The sequence below is a fragment of the Homalodisca vitripennis genome, chromosome 4 (genome assembly GCF_021130785.1).
Source record: "Homalodisca vitripennis isolate AUS2020 chromosome 4, UT_GWSS_2.1, whole genome shotgun sequence".
Classification (NCBI taxonomy): Eukaryota; Metazoa; Arthropoda; class Insecta; order Hemiptera; family Cicadellidae; genus Homalodisca; species Homalodisca vitripennis.
The window spans coordinates 153,593,370-153,620,013 of record NC_060210.1 but is presented as its reverse complement, the minus strand read 5'-3'; the positions used below and the strand labels follow the sequence as shown (position 1 = coordinate 153,620,013).

Here is a 26,644-nt window from a genome sequence, read left to right as displayed (position 1 = left end):
CGTTGATGATGATAAATCAATGTTTAAAGACATAAATCAAGGGGGTCTATTGAATAGACTACCTTTAAACTTTCAAAATAACACTGTTTTCGTTAATGAATCTGGAATTTATACTCAAAATAAAAAATTGCTTGTTAAATTTTTTCTATCTAAATGGAGTCAGTTGTAGACCTACTCAATAATCAACTTATATTCAATAACAAACATATCTTTACGATTGTTGACGAAAACAATGTGATCTGGTTTAAGGCTAAAGACGTAGCAAAAATTCTAGAATATGAAAATACTATGCAAACGATCAGAATAAACGTTGACGAAGATGATAAAAACTTCTATTTTAATCTAAATATAAGGGGGCTATAAATAGCTTACCTTCAAACTTCCAAAATAACACTGTTTTCGTTAATGAATCTGGACTTTATTCTTTAATTTTGAGATCGCATAAACCAGAAGCGAAATTGTTTAAAAATTGGGTTACGAAAGAAGTATTACCTTCCATTAGAAAATATGGTGAGTACAAACTCGAAAACGAAAATAAGCAGTTAAAAGATGAAATAAAACAGTTACAAATTAAAGATGAAATGAAATCATTGAAAATAGAGAATCAAGAATTGCGAATGGAGTTAATGAAACCAGATCTTGTTTGTAAAGATTTTGATAAGAAAAAACACCATGTTTTTGTGTTAATTAAGAAGAATCACATGTGGGAATGGCCTTATTACGTTATCAGAGCTCAGAAACGAGAAATACCAAACCGATTAAAACATCTAAAAATAAATTATCCTGAATTAGAGATTTTGTTCATTGATGACGAACCAAATTCTATCAATCTGTATAACCAAATGAAAGAATCTTTGAATATTTTATACAACGGAAATCATTTTACTACAAATATGGCAGAATCTCGACTGATTTATAGAATATCTAAATTACACGATGAAAATGTTAAACTCTCGAATTATGATATTTTGTTTGTAAATGTCTTTTAAGACTATAGAATTGTTGAATTTCCCTTCCGCATACGCAATGAACTGGTCCAGCAAAGATTTCTCTAATACATTCTTTACAATATGCTTGTTTTTTATCTTTACTATAATGCCAATTGTTAAATTCAGAAATATTCTTAACTATTTTACAGCGTGTGCATTCTTTCTCTTCTAAAGTTAATTTTTCCATTTTATCATATAATTCCTTACAATAACAGTCTTTTCTATTCTCTTCTTGACACTTTGTACATTTCTTTTGAGACTCCATTTATATAGAACAAATTATTACACGATGAAAATGTTAAACTCTTGAATTATGATATTTTGTTTGTAAATGTTTTTGATAATTATTTAACCATTTTATAGTTCTTCCACATTCACATTGAGTATCTTCATAATATAATCTATGGTGATTCTTCTTTACACAATCTTTACAATATGAGTCTTTCTTATCTCTACTATAGTGATCACTATTAAACTCTGAAATTTTTTTAGTTTCTTTACATTTAAGACATTCTTTCTCTTCCAAAGTTAATTTTTCTATTTTATCATACAGCTCTTTATGATACTTCCTATAACAATCTTTACAATTATAAATAATTCCATCTTTTCTACTCTTATCTTTATAAAATTCTTCAAAACCTTTTAATTCTTTGCACATTGAACATTTCTTTTGGGCCTCCATTTATATAGAAAAAATCTTTGACTTTCTCAATTCATATTCATAAAACTTTCCGGTTATTTCTTCATTATTTAAATCTTTTATACTATAAGTTACAGGATCTGTGTTATTAATTTGATAAATCACAAAGATTTCTCTTGACCAATTGTTCTTATATTTGTTCGAAAATGTTTGTTTTTTACTAACAATTCTTACATGATCATTGACTTTAAATTTAGTTTTCGTGTGAATTTCAGGTGGAACATACTTGAAAACGGTCTCTAATAACTCCTTTTCTGCATCCTTATCTACGTCTTTCGGTTTCATTTTGATTGTGCTGTGAACTGTATCGTTATAATTGTTTACGATTTTTTGAAGAATATCGATCCATTTAAAGTTTTTATTAATCTCAAAAATTACTTTCATTCTCTCATTTTGAGTTCTGTTATATCTCTCTACGATACTTGATTTCTCTTCGTTTTCAGTATGATAAATCTTAATGTTGTATTTCCTCAAAACTTCGTTAAATTCTTTATTTTTGAACTCTAAACCCTTATCTGTATGAAGTAGGTTTGGAGGTTTGTGATTGATCCTTATGGCATCTTTTACTATATCTTCGAAAGCTTTTGAAATATCCTTGCCGTTTTTTCTTTTGATAGCTCTTGACCAAGCATATTTTGAGAAAGTATCAATAACATTTAACATATACTTGAATCCATAATTTTGATCTGAATAATTAGACATTATAACTAAATCTGCTGCCCATAAATCGTCAATTCCTAGTGTTATAATTTTTCTCTTTTTAAACTTTTTTCGTACTGGTGCATGAATTTCTCTAGCTTCAATCTCTATTTCTTCTTTATTCTTTAATTCTTTCTTTACTTGTTTTTCATTTGGATTCTTTATAAATTGACTCTTATTTGTCTTACATTTGGAACATTTTGCAGCAATTCTATACAACCCGTTTTGAGTTTGAACGATTTTAGAATCTATATTTTTCGTTTTTTTCTTGCATTTGTGGCAGTGAATCAAATCATCTTCCATTTACATGTCAAAGTTTCCAAGTTTATTTAACTCATCTAATATATTAGATTTTGCTTCGCCTTTATATCCATACGGTACTGTATCGATCTTATTTTCTAGGACATTTCTCTTATCATCTTTAGCGTTCAGTGCCAGCTTGTTTATGGTGATGGTATACAAATCATGTTTATAGCTTTTGATTACTGTCATCTCTCTAAATTCTTCTTTATCTTCAAACAAACATCTCTTCAAGTTTTCGATATTTATTGTTTTATTTACAACGCTTCTCTTAATTCCTTTACACCTAACTGGATTTTTGTCTAGATATTTGTACGAGTACATCTTTGATCTCAATCCACAAAATTCTTCTAATATCTCGCCGTTCAATTCGTCTTTGAATTTCCCTATTACCTTCTTATTTTTAGTAGTGAAACATTCATGATCTTTTGGATAATCACTTGTATCAAAGTCATCTATATTTTCTTTAATAATTTTAAAAGGATCTCGTTTCAATTCTAGAAAATAACTGTCTGTATCCATGTAACACAGATTCAAATCTGGATCAAACTTCTTTAATTTGTTGTAATAAAACTCGTACATTAGCAATTTTGAGAGGTCGAGAACTGAAAATCCTATGTAAATCGGTTTGTTAAATTTAACCTTTTGTTTGTACATGTGACTCGCTATACAGTTGTCGTCAAAGATGTTAAAGCATTTGAAATTTGTTTTCTTAGCTTGTTTCATTGAAAATTCTTCATTTCCTAGTCTAATATCACATCTGTTTCTCACATTTTCCATAGATTTTCCAAAAACTGAGTTGTTCATTAGCTTATAAAAGTCCTTCTCGAAGTCGCTTGTAGCTTTGGTTCTCATGTTTGTGTTAAAATCAATGTAATCTTTCATAAAAGGCTTCTGATCGAATGCAATAACTCTATTCACATGTTTTAACACCATTCCTTGTTCCAGATAGAATTTCAAATTTCTAGAATGAACAACATATTCTGTTTTGTTTAAAAGAGTTGTGCAAAGTTTGTTGTTATAATGTTCTGGAGCAAGAGGCAAATCTTTATGATTTTCATGTAAATTCTTCGGATATTCTAGATCGACTTCGAGAATATAGCCATAATCTTCGTCGCCAGTGAGTTCCAAAATTGTTTCTTTCCATTCTGCAGTTGTGTAAGTTTTTGGATCCATCCACTTGATTTCGTTATATGGTAAATTTTGCATTAGGCCATACCCATAAAGGTTATTTGCATCGACGTACAACAAATAGTTTTCAGGCTTTGTCTTATCAAAATCTTTTAAATATTTGTTATTTGCTTTCACATATCGTTTAATACATTGAGAAATGCCTCCGCGAATACCTTTTTCGATCATCAAATACATATTATAATCACTAATTAATTGTAATTCTATATTCGTTAATTTTAACATAGCATCCCATGCAAGACTGGGAGCTGTTAGATAGTGTGCTGGATCAAGTTTATAGCAATTCAAACAAATATTCCTAAAATTTTCAAAGATATCAGCGAGCAATAGAACATCTTGAATGTTATAGAGATCGGAGTAATTTCCCAGATTTTTTACTTTTAATTTGTTCCATACATTTAAGTAGTGTTGAAAATCTTTCTCAGATATGCTCTCGTCTGTCAAAAGTGAATAGAAATCTTGAATTCTCAATTCTTCTGTGTAATCAAGTTTTTCAATACTGTCGATAAATTCGTAAGGAAATATGCCTTTTCCAGATAGAATTTTAAAGATTTCTTCTCCGTCATTTGGTTGTCTATCTAGAATTGCGTTCAGACCATCTTGTATAAAATGATTTGTATGTTTGAAATCATCTTTTTTGAGGTTTTTAGCTAACTTTTCTATAGACGATGCCATAAATCTGAACGTATCTACGAAAGAAAACTTGATGAACTTTCTTGGTTTATCATCTTCAAACTCATATCCATATCCAGAATTTACAGAATAATTTATATATTTCTCATCTGTGTTTGCGATCAAATCAACATTACCATACTGTTTTGCCAACTCTTTTATGTACAAATGAGTATCGTAACATGACATATTGTGGCAGAAAACGGGAATATTTTGAGGAAATTTGAGATTCAAGTTACAAGATAAATGAGCAGCACCTCGAAATTTACCTGTTAAATGACAATGATCTCGTACTTTTTTTCTTGTTTGATTATCAAAACCCTCACATTCACAAATATGACAAACGTTTGCATTTTGATACGAAATTTCTTCTTCTTCAGTTAATTTCATAGGTATTTTATTCTTAGAATTATACTTTTTAGCTATGTATTTCGATAATTTATTAAGTTCTTAAAACAATTTTGCAGGAACATTTGGCAAATCTTCTTCATTTTTGGCTCGATAACATATCGGCTTGTACATACGATTGGTCACATTAGACACTAAGTATAGAGTAAAACCATATGGAATGTGCTTCTGAATCTTGGTTGTGATCGATTTTTGCGGATTGTTTTTGCATGTGGGAATCTTCTCTAATATGCTTTCAAAGTCCATATAAATTACGTACGGATGGCTAAACTTCTTTTGATAATTAGTAAATTTAGTTGTTTGACCCGGAAACGGCATAATTGGCTTACAAACTTCGTGATTTTTACAAATTTCTAAATGGTCTGCTAAATCTCTAGATTTGTAGAAATGGCTTAAACATCTCCTACATAGAAAATTTTTATGTCCATGTTTGGATGTTTGAGAACTCACTAACCTACTTAAATCGGTTATCAAAACAAAATGAGATTTGTCTTCTTGTTTTACATACAGTAGATCAATATTTAATTCTGCATCATATTTTTCAGAAATTTGTAACGGAACAACCTTAATACTTTCATCAAAACTGTAGACATTGATAGACATTTTTGGATATTTGTACTTGGAATTGTAACTTCGTTTTTCAAATAATTGTATATCTTTTAAGGACATTGGATACTCGAAACCTGAAAATATCTCGTCATTTACAAATTTTTCATATTGTTTTGATCTTTCGCAGTCTCTTTCGGGTTTTTCAATAGCGCATCGGATAGAATAAATAAAGCAATAATCATCTTTATTTTTGATATTTATACAAGCTTTTTTATCTTTGATTTTCTTTGGTAAATCGATATATGATCCTGCGTTCATAAATTCGTGTTTATTAAGGCTCAAAACTAGTTGTTTGCAGCGTTTTAATGTCCATCCAGAACCTTTATTTGGATGATTCGTTTGTTCTCGATGTGTTAATTTATTAAATTGCTTAGTAATAAAGTCGTTTATGTCAAAGATCTCGTCTGCTTTTATAGTAAAATACATTGGGCAAGTTTGTGTTTCACCGTTCACTAAAGTACGTTCGTATTCGCATTCTAAAGAGAGATAGCCCTTCATATTTTTAACGGTTTCTTGAAATTTTTCGATTAAACTTTTAATTTCTGGACGCAAAATAGAAAGATATTTGTAAATTGACATGAAATTTTCATTTAAATTCGTTAAAATGTATTGCTTGAAAAGACCATGGATAGAGGATAAAACTTCGACATCAATGATATTTTCTGGTTTCTCATTAAGCGTTTTGTCAATTTCTTCGATCATTTCAGACTTAGTTTTATCGTTTGTTTCAATGGACAATTTTTCAGCGATTGATTGAATTTTTTCATCTTTAAATAGATTGAGATCTTTTTTACTTTCCTTAAAATTTTTCTTTAGTTCACGCAATTTTTCTATATTGTACATCTTTTCATGATCGACAATTTGATTTTCTTTAGCCCAATTCCTCAAATAATTTAGTTCTTTCTCATAAAGTTCTTTGTTTTTCAAATGATTTTTTCGACTTATAATGTCGGGTAAAATGATGTTCGAAAACATCTTTTTTGCAGTATGGGCACTCTATCTTTTTCCGCTCCATTTAAATAGGGAAAATTTGAATGTGCCAAGTTTTACTATTTAGTAAAATATCTTTTTATTAAGCTGAAAATAGCAATAATTCAGTAGATTTCTAAGGATTTTTATCAAAATTTGATAAAAATCAGCACAATTTATGGTTAAACAGCCTTTGATTCTTCTATTTAAAGAAGAAAAATTTGTTTAACTAACACTTTGAAAAGTGGAGAATTTTACTAGAATTTTACACAAATCAGCACAAATTGTAGTAAAACAGCTGTAGATTCTTCTATTTATTATAGAAAAATCTGTAAACTAAGACTTAAAATTATTGAAAAAATAGTATAGTTATAGTAATAAAAGTACTTTTATTACTATATTGGTTTGTAGGGGGTAATTTAAATTCTATAATACTATTTTTTCAATATTTTTTTCTTTAACTTTTCCAAGATTTTTCATTAAGATTTTAATATATTTACAACAGAATTTTCGAGAAATATCGTTCACATTATCAACTTTAAAGCTAAAAATTCGCAATAATTCAGTAGATTTTCAGGATTTTTCAAAAAAACTCTAGTATATATGCACCTTAAGAGCTGTGGTTTTAACCCTAAAAACACGTTTTTAGGGTCAAAACCCCGGTTTTTTGTGTATTTTGGAAGTATAGTGTTGATTTTTCACCTTAAAAGTGTAGAAGTATTAATTTTTTTCTATGTAAATGGCACTGTTACAAGAGTTGAATAAGGTTGGTGATTTAACATTCAAAGAATACAAGAAATTAATAGAATTAGAAGAAAATAAGAAATACAAAATTTTGAATCTGGAGAAAATGAAAGATAAATTCGGGTTTACAATAATTGCCGAGTTGGAAGATTATAAAGTACACTTACCGAACAGATTTTTGACTGTTTTGGATGAAAAAAAGATTAAAGAATTGAACAAAAATGAAAAATTACACTTGGTTGTTACTGGAAAGAAGACTATTAAAGATAAAGACTGTGTTACAATTAACTTTGTAGAATAAAGATTTTTTATTAAGATTTCTGGATTTTTTCATTAAAATAGCTTAAGAAATTAGAAGCCTACAATGAACAGTAAAACAGCTATAGATTCGGTTATTTAACATTCGTGGTTTCCTGTTAGATTTCTTAGATTTGTTTATGGTTCAATGGACAGTATTTTACATTCGTGGTTTCCTGTTAGATTTCTTAGATTTGTTTATGGTTCAATGGACAGTATTTTACATTGATTTTCTGACTGTCCCAAAAGTGCGCCAGAATCGGCATATTCATATCTACTCACGAGATATAAATATAAATATATATATATATATATATATATATATATATATATATATATATATGAGAATATATACTATCGTAGATAACATTTCGTAATGATTTTATTAGTGACTAAATTAAATGGAATTTATAAACAAATGTACTTTTATAACAAAAAGCGACCACCTGCAAATTGTATTACGTTTTAGAAGTGAAATATAGTTTAGAAATAAATCTTTTAAATGTATGGTATATGTATTGTATTTCGTAAACAATGTTAATCTTGAAACACAGTTAATAAGGGTTTGACCACTCGGAATGTGAAACTGTCTAATCAGAATGCGCAAGTTTTAAATTCCATGAATATTAAAGGCTCGAGGGACTGCCTCGTGTTGTTTACGCTTGAATATAGCTTACGTTAAGTATTTGCAAAATGCTTGCATTTTCATGCGAAATGCACAGTTGGAATTTGTTTGACACTCTGGTAATCAAAATGTACGCAATTAAATTATTGGAACAATATTGTCGGCTTGAAGCTTTAAGAGTTGGTGTCCATTTTGTTTTGAAGTATTATAAATGTTATTATTGTAACTTTAATACATTTATGTATGTATTATTTAGTTAAAAAAGTTTTATAACAAACAATAAAGTTAATAACAGCAAAGTAGTGGGTTTATAACAAAGCAACTGATATTGAGTTCATTATTGACTTGAGAAAAACTGCCTGAGCAAAGGAGTTTTTTAATAACCAGTTGTATTAAAATACACAAAAACACTCCCATGAGATTAGCAATGATATTTTGGAAAACCTGTGAGGCAGAGAACAAGAGAAATATATATTTCAAAACCCCAAAAGAGTCTAGAGTGTACGAACTTTCAGTTTATTACCAAATATGTATGTAAAATAATTCTTTTTGATGCCTGAATCGCCATACTTTTTGTATTAAGAAATTATCTTCAGAAAATAAAGGAGCGTAAAATATTATAAAGAAATAAACTTCTATTAAAGTAGTTTGGTTGATGGATGAGAATATATAACTAAACTAAGGTATACATGTGTATTACGTAAATCGGCTGTTTTATACTGAAGAAAAATACTGTCATAAGTTTAACATTGAAAATTCAGAAATCATGGAGCAGAGCCCTACGGTCGTATCTATTCAAAATACATAAAAGTCACACCTAGGTTGTAAGAACTTTCAATAAATACCAAATATGTACATTAATTTATATTTTTAGGTATATAAAATCACCGTAAAGCATTGAACCCTTTTGTATAAAATTATTGAACGATGGCCATTTTAATATGAGAATGGTATAAGTAAATCACTTATTAGTATGTGCATAAAACAGTATATAGAATTAATTATTGTAATAAATATATAAAATAAAACAAAATAGTACACCAAATATTTATCACTTGTTATTAAACCTTTGAGAAACCAGTCTAGAGTGCCATTAGATCACAATTTTCTTATTAACGTGATTTAACAGCAATGTTAAAATAATATTCACCTTGATGTAAATTATATTAGTTCCTCAGTGGCACCATCTGTAGTGAAAACTAGACAATCGTAACTACTTTCAGTACGCTACTCAAAACGCTGTGTATTTAATATTTTTTAGAAACAACGGTTGCGTTATTTGCTGTGTCTTGATTGGTATAACATAGGTAATATACGAATTTAAATAAGCAGCAAATTTCTAAACAAACGTTGTATGCTATGTTTTTCTGTATTCCGTGCGACCTTTTCAAAGAACACGGGTTCGTTGTGCACGATATAATGGCATTAGTACCTTTTGCCTGACAACTCCACCCTTTTCTCCTTCACTTACTTCCATGCTCTAATATCAGAAAAGCCAATTTTGAGTACCTTCGTGTATAATAGTTGCAATGTTTTGTCAATTTGTCACTTGCTCTATGGTCGAATAATTGTAATCGTTAATATATCGGATATTTGTATCGGGCTACATTATTGAACAGATACATGAAATACGATACGTATAGTATCTAAGTGCAGTGACTTACACCAAATAGAAGGGTAGTACGAGAAAATTGCGTCATAAATCAAGTTTGCAAGTGGTAGAGCTTGTAAATAACAGCGGAAAGACAAAATCACGTATGGTGTAACAATAGTTGAGTCGAGGCGACATCATGTACCAGTCAAGTTTCGATTTCATATCAAGCAAACAAACACAGTTGCCTGGCAAGCAGCGCGTTTAGCTGGAATAGAAGAGTAAGCATATACTCACTTGAACCTTGACAAGTATGTAGGATTGAACTTGGCATGAACTGAACAGATGTTTCAGTTACTATTTAACTATAAGGAAACATATAAAATATTAATTATATATTTATAGACATCTATAGTTTAATTGATGATATTTGCAACTAGTTATCTCCTGTATCATTATTTATAATTGTTAGGACACACTTTTTAGCCCACGGTTCATGTTACTTATTTGTGTTGTGATGGGAAATTCTCTCGTACTTGTTGTACGGTTGGTTGTTTGTGCAGTACAAGAATGATGGTAAATATAATATCCAAATAAAGAATATAAAGATGTTGTCGATATTCCTGTGTAAAACACCAAGCAATCTGTCAGATCAGATGACAGATACTCTTTCTTACTTTCAGAATCCCCAGGAATTGGTGAATGGAAGGGGTATAACGTGCAAAGATAGGAATATGTTCCAGTAATATTGTCTGACCTCATCAAATGATCATTTTATTGCCATGAAAATATGCCTGACCTGTTGAAGTTGAGAAATCTCTCTACCTGACGTGCAGCTATCACTAGCCCTACTGATCATTGTTACCGTCGTTGAAATACCTTGTAAATAAAAGAAGATAGAGAAGATAAAAGGAAATATCTTGTAAGCACTCATCTAACAACCATTGTATCTTTACGTCGTCGGAGAGAGATTTATGCTACATTGTGTACCAAAGGTCTACTAAAGGTCTACTAAAGAGGAATAGCTATGTCTCTCTTTATTATTTGAAGTCAACCATCGAACACTGATAATGATAAAAGCTTATATCCTAAGCAATCGTAGTTCGTGGCTTGTGATCCAGTATTACCAGTACAATTTTTAAATGAGCTCACTTTTGTCGATGTAATTTTCTAAAAACACAACAAATTGATTTGGATACTGAAAAATAAGTTGTTTTAAGATAGTTGTTATACATGGGCTCTCGGAGAATTTTTGTAAAGAAATGGGGTTTCTTGCAAGTTAAATTGGAGTTTTCTAGGGGTTAAAAATATTAAATGCTAATTTCATTGTGAGATCAAATGTCTTTTTAGTTACTAAACTAATAACACTAACTAAAAACCAAAAGTAAGACAGCTTTGCCTAACCATAAGGTAGAAACTCTCAGATTCTTTATCTAGCTGTTAACCATTATTTAGTATGTGTCTGATTGTCGGTTCTAAGTGAATATAATACATATAATCTGAGAAAATATATCGTCTCTTATTTTTTTGAACATTATTGTTACCTTCTCATTTAGACCTTTGCCCAAACAAATTTGGCTGACGAAATATTTTTTCTTAGGAAAAATTACTTAATCGAGAAAAAAAACCATGTTGAAATCTATTTAAAAAAGTTGCGTACTTATACAAATCAAACTTGATATCGGCTTCAGAACCACAATCTAGTAACAATGTTTGGTAATATTTGACTTGTGAATTTACGATATGTGCTATTACTATTTCTGTACTGAGTTTTACTTAGATTAGTTATAAATAGCAGCAGTTATCGTATATATTGCTACTTTGCTGTACTCTTTTCATAGTTTAGTACGATTAAGATTTTGAAACCTTACTCTCAATACCTCTCGTTATTTCTGGAAAGATAATACTGGAATTTAGAGGATTTTCGATTACGCTTGAAGTCTCAGACCATGTGATAAGTATCAGGTATGATGCAGTGTTACATCGTCTAATGGGGTGGAGAGACAAGGATATCTGTAGTTTCAACGACTGATCTCAGAATTATTTAGAACCTCTCGCATTCTAAATAAAATTATTAAAATTTTACTTCACTTCTAAAAACATAGGAAATTTTATGTTTTGGCCTTTTCTGCCTGTTTTATTCTTATATTTTAAAGATCTTTGACATCCCATAATATAAATAAATTACTTTGCTCCTCATAATGTAGCGTTTTATATTTGAGTACATCATAACAGCACTAATGTGCAATTGAAGTGCCTTCTCACCATCCGAAAATTGTATGAACTACTAATTTGTTATACAACATTTGTTTGCGAAGTTTAATTAGATAAAAGTTTTACTTCAAAATTCCAGTTCTTGATGTAAGTGACATTCAATTGTTTATCTGGAAGTAAGCCAAATATAGGCCATTGTCAATGTGTTTATTAAAGTAGAAAGAGTTCAAATATAGCAACCTCCATGGAGATCTTAATGGTTCAAAAACGAGTGTTTCGTCATTTTTGTGCTCTAAAAATAATATTTTATCTAGTTATAACTCATCAAGTCGTTTTAAGATATCTTCTCAGCGAGTACAATTTACCATAAATTAATAACTCAATAAAATAGAAAGTTTGTAGTCGAACTGAGAAATTATCGTTTTCATTTTAATCTTGTAAACAAATGGGCCATTGGAAAATATGATAGTTTAGTAATATATTATAAGCTATAAAATTTAGATATCTGTTTCAAAGTTGTATCTGTTTCCACCGAAAAACGCAAACAAGCTGTAATTCTGAAGATAGTAAATGGCTAATAATTGTTATTGTAATGGGTTATTTCGTTACTATTTAAAGTTTTCTCACTGAGTTCAGATACAAAATAAACACATTATTTGTGGAAGGTAAAAACTATATCTTTTTAATTTGTGCTTTATTCATTTATCTTCGGTAGTTGTATTGATCTTTCTGAATGCAGACAAAATATGAATTTTACATTTTTAGAAATAATATGTTTATTTATGAACTGAACTGATTGAGAAAACTTTAAATAGTAACCAAGTATTCCGTTATAACAACAACTAAGAGCCATTAACCATCTTCATAATTCAGTCGCATAGTTTTTGAGTATATATTCAAGATAATACTTACTATTCTGTTTTTAAAGATTATTTTAAAAAGGGAACTGGTTGTGAAAGAAACAAGATTTTTCGGATATTCACCGCAACTAATTGGGACAAGAAATCAGTTACACTACGTTTCTAGATCTGACATCCGATCGTTTCCTTAGGAGGATTATTTAAAAAATAATTAAAATCTAAGATAAAACAAACAAATTATACCTGTGCGTTGTAACAAGTCAGTAATCACTCCAAACTTCTTGCGTGTCAACCCCATTCACAATCTCTCTAAAGCATCCACTTAATAAAAGATAAATTTTACTTTTAGTATCTTGTACTACTGAATTATGGTAATGTAAAAAAAATGTTTCCTTAACTACTTACTAATTGTATACTATAATTATGTGTATATATAGGATCTTACTACAACTCATACTGCAATCACAACTTACCTGATTCATCCTCTGAAATAATATCAAATAAATGATGTTACGAGAATATATATTATACCTTGCTATTTACTGATTAATACAACTGTTATTTAACAATAATGCAAGTATACGTCATAGTAGATTTATATAAATTGAAAATTATTGAATCTTTCAATAGTTATTAAGAATATAAAACTTGTTCACAAATAAACTAGAAAGCAAGTTTCATTTAACTTATTTTATCCATGACTTATTTGATAACAAATAACAAAAATGGTATTCATATTATAAAACAGAATTTTTAGAATACCTAATAAGAGTTATTATGAAGAAGATTATCAACAGAGCTACACTTTATAAAGCAAGATATCAATAATGCAAACATACTTGTATATTATATTAATACATTATAGAAAAATAAGACCCGTCAAATTCTAATTTATTTTCATACAAGATAATAGTTCTTTGATCGATACATACTCTTTTTAAAACTTTAATATTCTATATATATATATATATATATATATATATATATATATATATGTATGTATATATTAGCTTTAGATTATACTGCATATTTAAATTGAACGCTCCATGAATAATTATTCTGTGCAAACTATATTTATTGAAAGTCATATATTTAAATGTATAATGAAGCTGATGTAAAATTCACTTGAGTGGAAAATAGGAGATAGGAGAATATTTTGCATTATACTCACAACGATATTGTCCATATTAAATTTACAATCTTTACGGTTTGTTTATAACATTAAACTTCTAGACTTTCCGCACATCATCAACAGTTTGACTTAAGCAAAATACACATATTTTTTAACTCTCTTCTGGATTTTTTTAATGTCCATTTTGTTTTTTTTTTAAACAAATTCGATAAAAGATGAATATAAAACAATGAAATTCAGAGTCTGTCGAAAAACCGAAACTGCATTTAGTTGATAATGAATTAAAGTTGCTGAAAACATATAAAATATTTTTTTAAATCTGGTACAGTTGAATAAATGTTACAATCATGCCGAATGTTCATAACATTACGAAGGGTACTGAAAAATTTGTGCTTAGTACAATGTTAAGAATACGAAATGTTTTTAGAAAAAACTTTTATAAAGTAACTGCGTTTATATCCTGATCATAAATACCTAAAAGAAATTAAAATATCTAAATAATCCAGTTATGCAAAACCTATGTAGTAAATGTTTATCAGATAAACAAACGTAAACATTAACTTATCTTGATTAAATGCAAGAATAGGCATTCATTTTTTGTATTTTTGAACTTTACTTACGAATTGTCATACATATCAACATTTTTGGTAGTAATATATAAAGCGACGTTGTTTTAACAGGAATTATTTTGAAAGGAATAATGTAAAATGCATTTTTATAAAATATGCAATAAAAAATTTATTAAAAAAGAATATACAAATGCTTACAATAAAATTGTGGTGGTTAAAAGGAATTGAATACTTAATCCTGAAGTGTATTATTTTCTCCAACCCTAAAAATCGACCCATAATACGGCACAAAATACCTCCTTTGTGCAGAAAATCAACTACTTTACTTTAATAACTATTAGAATTGTTATTACCCTTAAGGGTAGAAATCTTGTGTTTTAGTATCTGGTGTTTATTTATCGAAATATGTCGGTGAACAGACGCAAAACTATACAAGGTTAACACCTTTTTCACGAGGAAATAAATAAATGCATACACACACACACACACACACACACACACACACACACACACACACACACACACACACACACACACACACACGTATAAATATATTATATATATGAATGAAGACTAAAAATATACCTGCAATAATTTCTTTTGCTAAAAACACTCGATAGTTGTTGTTTATTGAATTGGTGATATAATTCCTTAAATAATAAAATGTACAACAATTCTATGTTGTATGTGTCGGGATATACATACACGGCTATTTGTGTTAATATGTCACGTTTCTGAATCTCTAATGAGGGTATTGAGTTTGTTTACGAATTGTTTTATTATTATATTTTCTCGTTGTTATCATGGTTATCTATAGCATAATGAATACATATCCACTAAACACCCTAAATCCCATGATATGAGATGTACCATCATTAAACTCAGTATTTATCACTAAGAAATGAAGTCCTATGTGGAATTTCAAGTCTTTAGGTCATTTCGTTGAAGAGATTGTGTGAGGATAGAGGCAGACATTTGGACAGACGGAGAAAAATGAAATTTTCGCAGCCTCATTTCGCTGAACCACAGCCAACAATACGTGCTTAATACGTTTCCCATTTTATGTACCGTATCGATTTTCCAGTATCACCATTACATTATAAGTAATGAAATTAGATGTAGTTTAAATAGTACGAATAAAGTGAATGCTTTTATCTCAATGCAAAATGCAAGAACTTTATGAAAATTAGTGTGAGAGTAACGGCTGTCTATCAGTAAGTCATTAAGACAATTTTCTCTTCTGTTAACTGTATTAATGTGTTTCAGAACTAACCTGAATCATCTGAAGGTGAGTTGATTTTCTTTATTGCTAGAACCTATATATTATACGACTATTTATTAAACAAAAGAAAGCTTTAAGTTAACTTTAGTCTCATAATGTTTTGCCAAATAAATGCATGTGATAACAGTTTTCAGCACATGCAACGCATATTACTACCACTGAGTTTACTATACATTATTGCTAGTACTCCTACATGCTTCCAGTTCATATGGAACAAACGATGTAATTGAGTCTTCTGAAGTGCATAGCTGCTTATTCTGTAGGCTGGTCAGTAATCTTCTTTCACTAAATTATACATTACTACTACCGTGTTCTACTGAATCTTCACAAGCTACCAGCACGAGTTAACTCGACCACCGTACGTATCTAACTTAAATATAACAAAATCGTAATGACCAGAAACTTTTAGTTAATATGTTATTACATTTTTTTAATGATAATGGTTTTTGTGTTGTGTCGTGATATGAACGGCATCATCAACTCACTAAAATATAGGAGTACATCAAATACAGGAATAGAGTTTCAATTTAAATAAAAGAGTTTCGTATTCGAACAGTATGAATGGGATTGTAATTGGTTCAGTATAGTATAATAAAAATAAAATAAAATATAGTGACTATTGTTAATGAAACAGTGATATTCATAGCCTTTAAATGAAAAATCACGGTTGTAATGGTAAGCTTCACCCATTAACTTTTATAACTCCGCTTGTGTCAATTACGCTTGGAATTGATGTAAATTCAATATTGAAATGTTTGCCAAAAGTTTACTCCTACTTCAAATACTATAACAAATTTTAACAATTATATTATTCTATAAAATAAATGCGATACTATCATTTAACTAATACCCACTTCTTTCCTATAAAAAGACACACCCACACACACTTATTTTGTAAATACTATATACAACAAATAACGCTAATGTAGTCAGTTACTCAATAATTGCTGCGATTAGTGATATATCAGGCAACGATACTCTACTTGTGTGACACATTGAACAGATATGCTGCAGACCTGAAATTTCGTATACTGATATATTTTATTGGAACTTTAGAAAAATAAAAGGCTATAGCAATTACGTAGTTCGTCGTGGCCGGTGTGCAAATTCCAAGGTCTAATGAAAACTTGTTAGAACAACTTTTGTGCTAACCTGGCAAGAAGTAGTTGGTTATTTATTTTATTGAAATTAGTACGTGTTCTTTGTTCCTGTGTCTGTTACTTGTAATACATTTTTTTAAACTAAGGTATTTAATGTTGATAATGAATCTGTTGTATTTAACATCCGAATAAAATGAGATAAAAAATACATGGAGGATCACGCTTTCCAGAGTAACTCGATGTGTAAGCAATCACTACACCACAAGATAAGTATAATCAGAGTTCTAACAGGAGTTACTTACAGTAGAATAATGTTTATCATTCTATAGACTACGGTACCTAACTAGAAGAATAACAAGGTCAGGGACATATGGCATCATTATGTTTTGTAACTAAAATACCTTAGCGACTAACGATGGCAAATGTACGTTACTGTGTTATCGCTTCAAAACATACATAACCTGTAATAACAGAATTTTAACTTTAGAATTGGAACGTGTATTTACTATTCTCCTTTTGCAGTTATATTAATAAATACGTTATGGTAATAGTGTGTATAAAACTATGAGCATATTGGACACAAACGGGATGTACTCCCTAAATCATATTAAAATGTGTTATAGTAGGCTATGCATTAATTATACAATTTTTTTCTTTTAATGGTATGTAAAGTTTGGTGAAAATTATATTTCAATTGAACATGAATCATTTACGGTAAATTTTTGTTAGGTATGGAATTATGATAAACTCCTTATATGAAATTACTAAATTGATATAAGGTGTACTGGGCTGGATTATACTCTATTAATATTTATGTTACACTTTTATATGCAACCGAGTATAAAACTTTTTTACTATATAAGTGAAAGTTTTGGCTCCTATATTATTAACAGTTTTTTAATTTTTTTACTGTAATTTTAGGTATCTAAACATATAATTTTTACATTGAGATCTATTATTTGTGAATTTAAAATGCACCCTACTTTAGACAATAGGACTCTACGCCAAGGATTTATATATATATATATAAAACCGCCATGAGTTATCACATAAAACATCTATTATTCATCTAAATATCTAGTAACAGAGGGAACCTATAAGTTTTATACAAAATTACGTTTTGTGTGTGTGTGTGTGTGAGTGTAATTTAGTATTACAAAATGTATGAGGGATTTATTCTACATAGCTTTTATTAGCATAATAAATACTATATTATAAATAAATACGATTTCTACGATTTTCTAATAACAAAATATTTTTGATGAATTAAAAAAATAACTTAAAAAAAAATCTTTTATTTTCATTTAAAACGTTTTTGTTCAAAACTCAAACCCTGAGGCGTACATTACATGGTAAATATTTTCACAATTACTCACAGAATGTTTTAAAATATATTAATATAAATAAGTATAATATAGATTAGTCTACTATGTTTAGCTCTATTTAACGAAATTGTTAATTCAACACATTATATGTTGAATTGCCGACGAGTCACTGGCGTGGACATAAGATGAGTGAGAACATAATATATGACTTTTTCTTTAGAACAGTCTTGAAAATACTCACTGTTCTCTTGGAATGATTAGGGAGAAAAATCCTTTGCCGTAACAAATAAGTTGAACTAAATATGTTGACGGTACATTATAAAATACTTCCCTTACTATTTCTTTAACATTAGATAATATAGTATAGTATATATATATATAAATAAAAAATAAATAGAAAAATGCGTAAGAATAATGGCGATCTCGCTTGTAATTCTCATGTGCGAATACTGTTTTCAATCAGCAAACATTAAGTAGGTTAATAGATTAAGAATATTACTGTATTACCAACACATTGTGTGTTTTAGTTACCAGCAGTTTAAAAATAAAATTAGTCTCATTAAGTATAATTTCAATTTGGAAATCCTTGGCGTAGAGTCCTATTGTCTAAAGTAGGGTGCATTTCAAATTCACAAATAATAGATCTCAATGTAAAAATTATATGTTTAGATACCTAAAATTACAGTAAAAAAATTAAAAAACTGTTAATAATATAGGAGCCAAAACTTTCACTTATATACTAAAAAGTTTGATACTCGGTTGCATATAAAAGTGTAACATAAATATTCCAAAAAGTATAAACTTAATTTAATTACCGCTGTACAGAGATGAGAAGGGGAGCTATAATAGACACCGGGTGCTGTGAGTGTTAATGAAAACGTGTTATCAATTAGTGCTTCTGTACAGCGACACAGAGTAAAATCTGAAAATGTAATTGCCTTTCATTACCAGACAGTTCAAATTGAGAGTTAAACATTGTACCATCAAGATAACATTTACATTATTACGTGCTAAAAGCATCCGTTTTAAAACTTATACAACCATCAATGAATAACAGGAATTTTATGTTCATTAACTTCAAGTTAAAAGTAATTAACTCTGAGTCATTGTGATAATGGTTCTAGACCTCACTATAAATATGGTATACTGTATGGTCACTGCCTTTCATTCCTCCGGATCCGTTGCGAGCCTGGGATATTATACCAAAAGACCATTTATATAAGCATACCTCCAGAGGTACACGATTCACCAGGGTGGCCAGCCTCTAGAACTGTACCGAAAGATACAGGCCGCGGTGAGCCAACACCCACCTTCCTCTGTAGACTCTAAACATCGGATCTGCTACCTTTGCAAATCTGGGATAGGGTACCCAAGCCACCTCTCACTGGGATATCTCCAGGAGTACTGGGTACAAGGGTACAGCCATGCGTGTGTCCGTCTGCCGAGGTGATACTGAACAGGGTTCTAGCAATAGCCCAGAGCAGCATCGGAAAACCCACCTTGTTGCACGGCTCACCGGGGACATTAAATGCCTCTCGAGGACCGAGGTCACACCGCCCTTTCTCCTTATGGGTTGCAGCCGCCAGCACTTCATGAGCCATATCTGCGGGCACGGAGACAGAGATAGAAAGACATATAGAGGAACATAAATGAAATTTTCTATCCCTACCATTTATAGGTTCGCTAACGCTCAGCCAACAACATTACATAATAGCCTACTTAAGAATACAGAAACATTCCAGTATTTTCTTAGTAATGAAAAGAGTACACAGTGCAAGTATATAAAATAGAGACTAATGAGGACCGATAACACTATTGATTTATTAGTAAAAGTATATGTACCAATTATTGGAACTAGGTAATGTGGAAAAAGAATTGTTCAATAAAGGATCTTGAAAATAAAATTGTACATCTCATTCTATATTCTTATATATTAATTATAAATGACAGCTGCCAAACAAAAGGGAAATCAAGGTTGCTAACAAGTAGTATACAGTTGTAACTTTCACATATTAGTAGTAGGCATTCTTAGATACTTGCAACAATATGTTCGTGCAGAAAACAATATTTAAAGGTATTACCGATGGAGAGCAAATGAAATATTACATAAGGGGAAAAAATAAGTCTAAAATTTATTAGTGAATACCATATTTGGACTAATTTACAAATATATTTATTACTTTAAAATACATTGCATACAGAAAACTATGATCCTCTAGCACGTATTACATTATTGTCCTATGTTGACTAATGGAGGCTTTGAAGATAATTGTGGAATAAACTTGTGTATATAATTAAAAACGTTTGAGAGTGAACCAGTTCACAAGTCAAAAAAAGGTTTAACATATTCCAAAAAGGGCAAGTGGATCAAAAAGAAACTTAGATGAAACTGTACGAGCAGTATGAGTTTGAGGAAGAGTCATTGAATGCAACCTGGGTTATTAAATGATGATAAACTGATGAACAACTATTAAATTATGGTACATGAAATATGGCATACGGGAATATACTAATTTGTGTTCTCTGATATTACCTTGATTTCATATTACCTATGATTATTCTTATCATTAATAACACATAGAAATTCATCCGTATCTTATGGTTAGATACTCATATAAACGTCCATCAGAAAATAATATTCCAGTATATAAATTCTCTGCATAACTATAATAACAAATAATACTTATAACTGTTATGTAATTTTAACAAAAGTTAGAATATTTACAAAGCACTAACATAGCCGGATACAAATTTCTAATAGTTAATGTAACTTGTCGTGGAGAATGGTAGACTCCAAATATATGATTAACCCTTTGAGGGTGTGGTTTAAGGCGCAACACTCGGGAGTGAATCGTGGAGTCGCAGGTTCGGTTCCCACTCCTTACGCTAAAAGATTTTTATATTATTTTTCATTATTTATTCGTGTATTAAAACAATATATTATTTAATATCATCTCTTTCTGAAATTTTTAAAGTATTTATAATCAGAGATCTTGGGATTTCTAGTAAGTATTTTATGTGTATTAGGGTACTCATGGTGTATATTTCCGTTACTGCTAGTTTATTTCAATAATTATAGGATTGTGCTTAAAAATAATAAAAAACAATTATAAAAGGATAAATTACTCTAGACAAATTGAATGTTGCATGTTTGGTTTATTTTATTTGAGTTCAAATCTAAACATCAAATCTACATGTAAAATAATACGATGATGGAAGATTTTAGAATTCGAGTAGTGTAATTTACATTGCTAATACCGCTATATCCGATGCTGGAGTTAATCCTTTCTTAATGATCTTCTGTCTGTCAAGCGGTGTTGATGACGCGGCGCTGGTTTAATTGCTTCCTTAGAAGTGTAAAGGAGTCACAGTTTCAAAGTAGTAAACAGTAGTTTCTCTTGAAAAATTGAACAAAGATCTACTAGTCTTTTAATTGCACTTCTAAGACATTATTTAAATGACTTTTTGTATTTTTGTCCTAATATAGTTTTTGAAAAGCCACTAAATTAATTCCGCTGAATAAAAAAGTAGAAAACTTTGTCGTTGCTGGAGGAATTAGAGACATCTCAAATATTATTTTACGCTATTTTGAACAATGTCCAAATAAAACTGGCTCAAAAGGAAAATGTAAAGTGTTATATTAGGTATACGAGTAAAAGGTTAATAGGTTAATATGATTTTTAACACTTTATGACGAGAGTAAATAAATAACAATACAAGTAAATGTTTTAACATAAATGTTATATTAAAGTGACTAAAATTTTCGATAAATAACAATGTAACATTCTCTCTCGTTAGTATTCATGTGATTAGTGTAACGATATATATCCTCATTCCAGAGCAATTTTGTTTTAAAGTCTAATTAAAATGTACATAAACCGTGCTTAAATTACCTACCACTTCTCGTAGAATGATAAATAAAATCTTTCTATATTTTCTGCCTTTAGGAAAGATATAAAGGTTGAGACTAAAATTTTGTTTGAAAAGTAAACATCCTAACTAACATATATATATATATATATATATATATATATATATATATATATATATATATATGTATGTATATATATATATATATCCTTTATTAACATATATTTGTATGGGTATATTATTGACGCATTTACCTAAAGATTTTATACTTTTTGCGCTCTTAATTTTAAATAAAAATCCGTTCTCTATAATATTTATTAAGATTTACATTGCATATGTAACCATGGATAATATAAAAGTCACTCTATTTTACAAATATTTGCCGCGTTCACACACTAAATATCTAATACAAGTTGAAAGTTGTTTTTTCTTGCCTCTTAACAATATAACAAATATATTATTCTCAGTGTTAAACTTTCCAGTTAATATAATACATTTTTTATACTAAATCCAACTAAACATTTTACAAATTTCAAACAATAGCCTAACAGTGCAAGTCCATAATACATAAATATAATTCAGTGCTCTGTGACTGGTATATTTATAAATAATGAAATAATAATAATAGAGAAGTATCAGAGATTCGTAAAGCTCAATATTAAATAAATACCATGGAAGTATATTATACATAATATTGATAATATTTAAGTATTGTGTAAGTTCTACACAATGGTTTGTTACTTAAGATATGTTTTTATCAAGGCAAAAAAGTGATAATTCAATCTCTCCGGAACTGTAAATTTCAGAAAAACTTGAGGTAATATATTAAAAACTAAATAAAAATAACAAACACGGACTTGTTGTAGTACACACAGAATTACTGATGCTACAGTTGGTGGCATCACCTGAACCAATCTGAATAACTTACTGAACGCTTTTATTTTACACTTGAGTGCTTACAATATCCAATGAATCCGAGTGGAAACTTTTGTTATACTACATTTTATATAAAACAAAGTTATTCTTAGATGGAGAGCTCTAACAAAAGGTATGCATGGCTATGTTTATTATAATGCTTAGAGTGCTCAATAATTACATTGCTTATTGTTCATAATTGATAATAAATTATATAAAAGTGTAAACATTTGATGTATTATAATGCTAGGTAAGCAGTGGAAGCCATCTTCAAGAGCCGGCAGTTCTTCATTTAGAACCCATAAGAGCTATGTTCAATCTTTAAACACAATCTTTGATCATAGGATTGTGGGAGATATATAATTTTAAAAATAGTATGTATATATATATATATATATACTATTGCTATTACTATATACATATATATATATATATATATATATATATATATATATATATATATATATATATATATATATATATATGTATACTAATAAGCATACAAAGTTTAAAAAAATTTCAATATTTTATTGATATTTAGAAACAAACTATCAAGTGTTTTGTAATTTAACGTTTACACATAAAATAAAAGTGTGCACTTAAAAAGAAACACTAAAAATGGCTGGTTTTGAATCAATTATATATTAAAAAAACAAACATCTTTCATGGTTTTACGACCAAAATTAAGGCCGTAAGAGAGTTTGAAGTTTAAGTAATTTTTCTTATGAGGTTCAATTCAAAGTCGTTTCACTACAGTTGGCTACTTAAGTGTTGCAATGATAGAAATATGACGTATTGAGTATAGGAATCTGTCTCCGTCTTTTCGTGTCAAATCATTTATCATAATTTAAGCGAGCAACAAATTTAAGAGTTTAAACATTTAGCATCGACACTTTTGGCACATTCAAAGTAAATAACACTTTTCATAAGTAATTGATACTTTTTTAAAGCAGCAAACATAGATATAAACAAGCATATCGTGAGGTGAAGCATAAACAAGAAACACAAATAACAAAAATACACAGTTTTAACAGCGTATAGTCGCCGCTCAACGCCGCCGCCGTGCCGTATTGTTCCTGCAAATGCGTGTTAAGAGTTCGTTGCGAAAGACTTCGTATGCCAGAATGTTCTTCAGGACAGTCGTGTAGCCGTGCGCCTTGCCAGGCAGGAACGTAGGTATGCATCTGATCAGACTTTGATGTAATGCCTTTGTGTCATGAATATACACATTGCATGGCAGTAAGGATCTTTAAGAGAGGTATGTATTAGTGCCCTTACCAGGTAGACACGTAGATATGCAACTGATCCCACATTGTTCTGAGAACTTATGTATACATCTCACCATACATCGATCGTAAATACAAAAGTCTTCATATATGATCTGAGACCTTTTTCACAATAATATACACATTGCATGCCAGTAAGATTATTTAGGGAAGGCGTGCAGAAGTGGCTTGTACAGAAAGGAACTTTGATATGCAACTGTACACATATCGATCTGACACCTTCGTGCCATTAATGTAAACATTTCAAACCAGTAATGTTCTTCACTGGAGGCGTGTAGTACTGGCCTTAGCAGTCAAGCACGTAGGTGTGCACCTGATCACACATTGATTTATACCTTTGTGTCATTAATGTAAACATTTCATGCCAGTAATTTTCTTCAGGGGAAGCGTGTAGTACTGGCCGTAGCAATCAAGCACGTAGATATTCACCTGATCACACATTGATTTATACCTTTGTGTCATTAATGTAAACATTTCAAGCCAGTAATCTTCTTCAGGGGAGGCGTGTAGTACTGACCTTAGCAATCAAGCACGTAGTTGTGCACCTGATCACACATTGATTTATACCTTTGTGTCATTAATGTAAACATTTCAAGCCAGTAATTTTCTTCAGGGGAGGCGTGTAGTACTGGCCTTAGCAATCAAGCACGTAGTTGTGCACCTGATCACACATTGATTTATACCTTTGTGTCATTAATGTAAACATTTCAAGCCAGTAATTTTCTTCAGGGGAGGCGTGTAGTATTGGCCGTAGCAATCAAACACGTAGATGTGCACTTGATCACACATTGATTTATACCTTTGTGTCATTAATGTAAACATTTCAAGCCAGTAATTTTCTTCAGGGGAGGCGTGTAGTACTGGCCGTAGCAGTCAAACACGTAGATGTGCACCTGATCACACATTGATCTATACCTTTCTGTTATTAATGCACACATTGCATGCCAGTAAGGTTCTTCAGAAGAGGCGTGTAGTAGAGACCATACCAGACAGGAGTATTGATATCTGAGACTTTTGGGTTATTAATGAACACATTGCTTGGCAGTGAAATGTTTCAGATAAATTGGGTAGCAAAGGCCTATTAAGGCAGGAAAGTAGATATACAACTGTTAACACATAGATCTTCGACGTTTTTGTCAATAATACATCTATTACATGCCAGTAAGGTTCTTCAGGTGTAGCTGTGTGCTTTATCAGCCAGTAACTTATTTATGAAACTGTAAACACTTCAATTGTGCCCTTTGTGTCATAGATGCACATATTGCATGTCTGGGAAGTTCTTCAGAAGAGATATATTCCTACGACTGTGTAAAATATACATGGATAAGCAATATTTGATTAGTAATCGTGAGATAAAGTTGCTTTATCGTATTCTAAGCGTTTGGATCTGTGACTTAATAAATATAACTTTTTACAGTTACTGTATGTTATTTTGCTGAGAATTTATAGTTGCCAGATCAACTGGTGTTGTTCTCTAAATTTGGAATTGTATACTTATAATTAGCTAAGTGTCAGCAAAGCCCGTCACTTAAGTGGCTGCAAAATTCATGTCTATTGTATTCGGCTTTGTTTAAGCGAAGTCTTTTGGTTAGCTATGGTGGCAACGGTAAAATAAAAGAATAAACAACTTTGTAAACTAGCTCGGAAAACATAATTTCGCATTATTGCGTGAAAACATGTAATAAAACTACTTTGTTATATTGGTCGTCAATACTTTCATTACGTATTCAATGAGATGGGAAACCAATATAATATTTCAATCTTTGAACCTATTCTTGTAGAAAATGTAGTGACATTATATCGGAAATAATATTTTTTCAGGCAGTTGGCTGGTGCGGTATTCATCTCTCTAACACTCCCATTTTCATAAAAGGTAATCTGAATTCAGTGTAATGTACTATATTATACATGCATACTATATACATTATTATAACATTTTCTAAAATTGAATGTTTAATTTCTTCCAAAGTAACACTCTCATTCATGACTTTCAATTTATATTCCGGTGAAATAAAACGTTGCAATAATAAAAGTTTTTAATGTTTAAAATACTTGACGATATCACTTTGTACTATAGCATTGCCATAATATGTAAAGTTTGTGATCAGTAAAGATTTCAATTTTAATTTTGAACATCTATATATTACCAGTCATGCGCGACTTCGCAAGCAATTTCGCATGCTTTGCATATGTTTGAAGACTTGAGATTTTGATTGATTTATATTTCCATGGCAATGCTCTATTTGCTTTATTTTCACGATCCATGCAATCTGTCGAGACGTGCACATGTATGGACA

General features: G+C 30.0%; 1 long non-coding RNA gene across 1 annotated transcript in view; it reads left to right on the top strand.

Moving 5' to 3' along the window:
• The window catches only part of LOC124360354, a 188,694-nt gene extending 162,393 nt beyond the window's left edge, over positions 1-26,301 (top strand). Inside the window, exons 3-4 of the long non-coding RNA XR_006922239.1 lie at positions 15,836-15,857; positions 26,169-26,301. This is a non-coding gene — a long non-coding RNA (uncharacterized LOC124360354). The remainder of the gene's footprint in view (positions 1-15,835; positions 15,858-26,168) is intronic.
• The last annotated feature ends 343 nt before the right edge of the window (positions 26,302-26,644 follow it).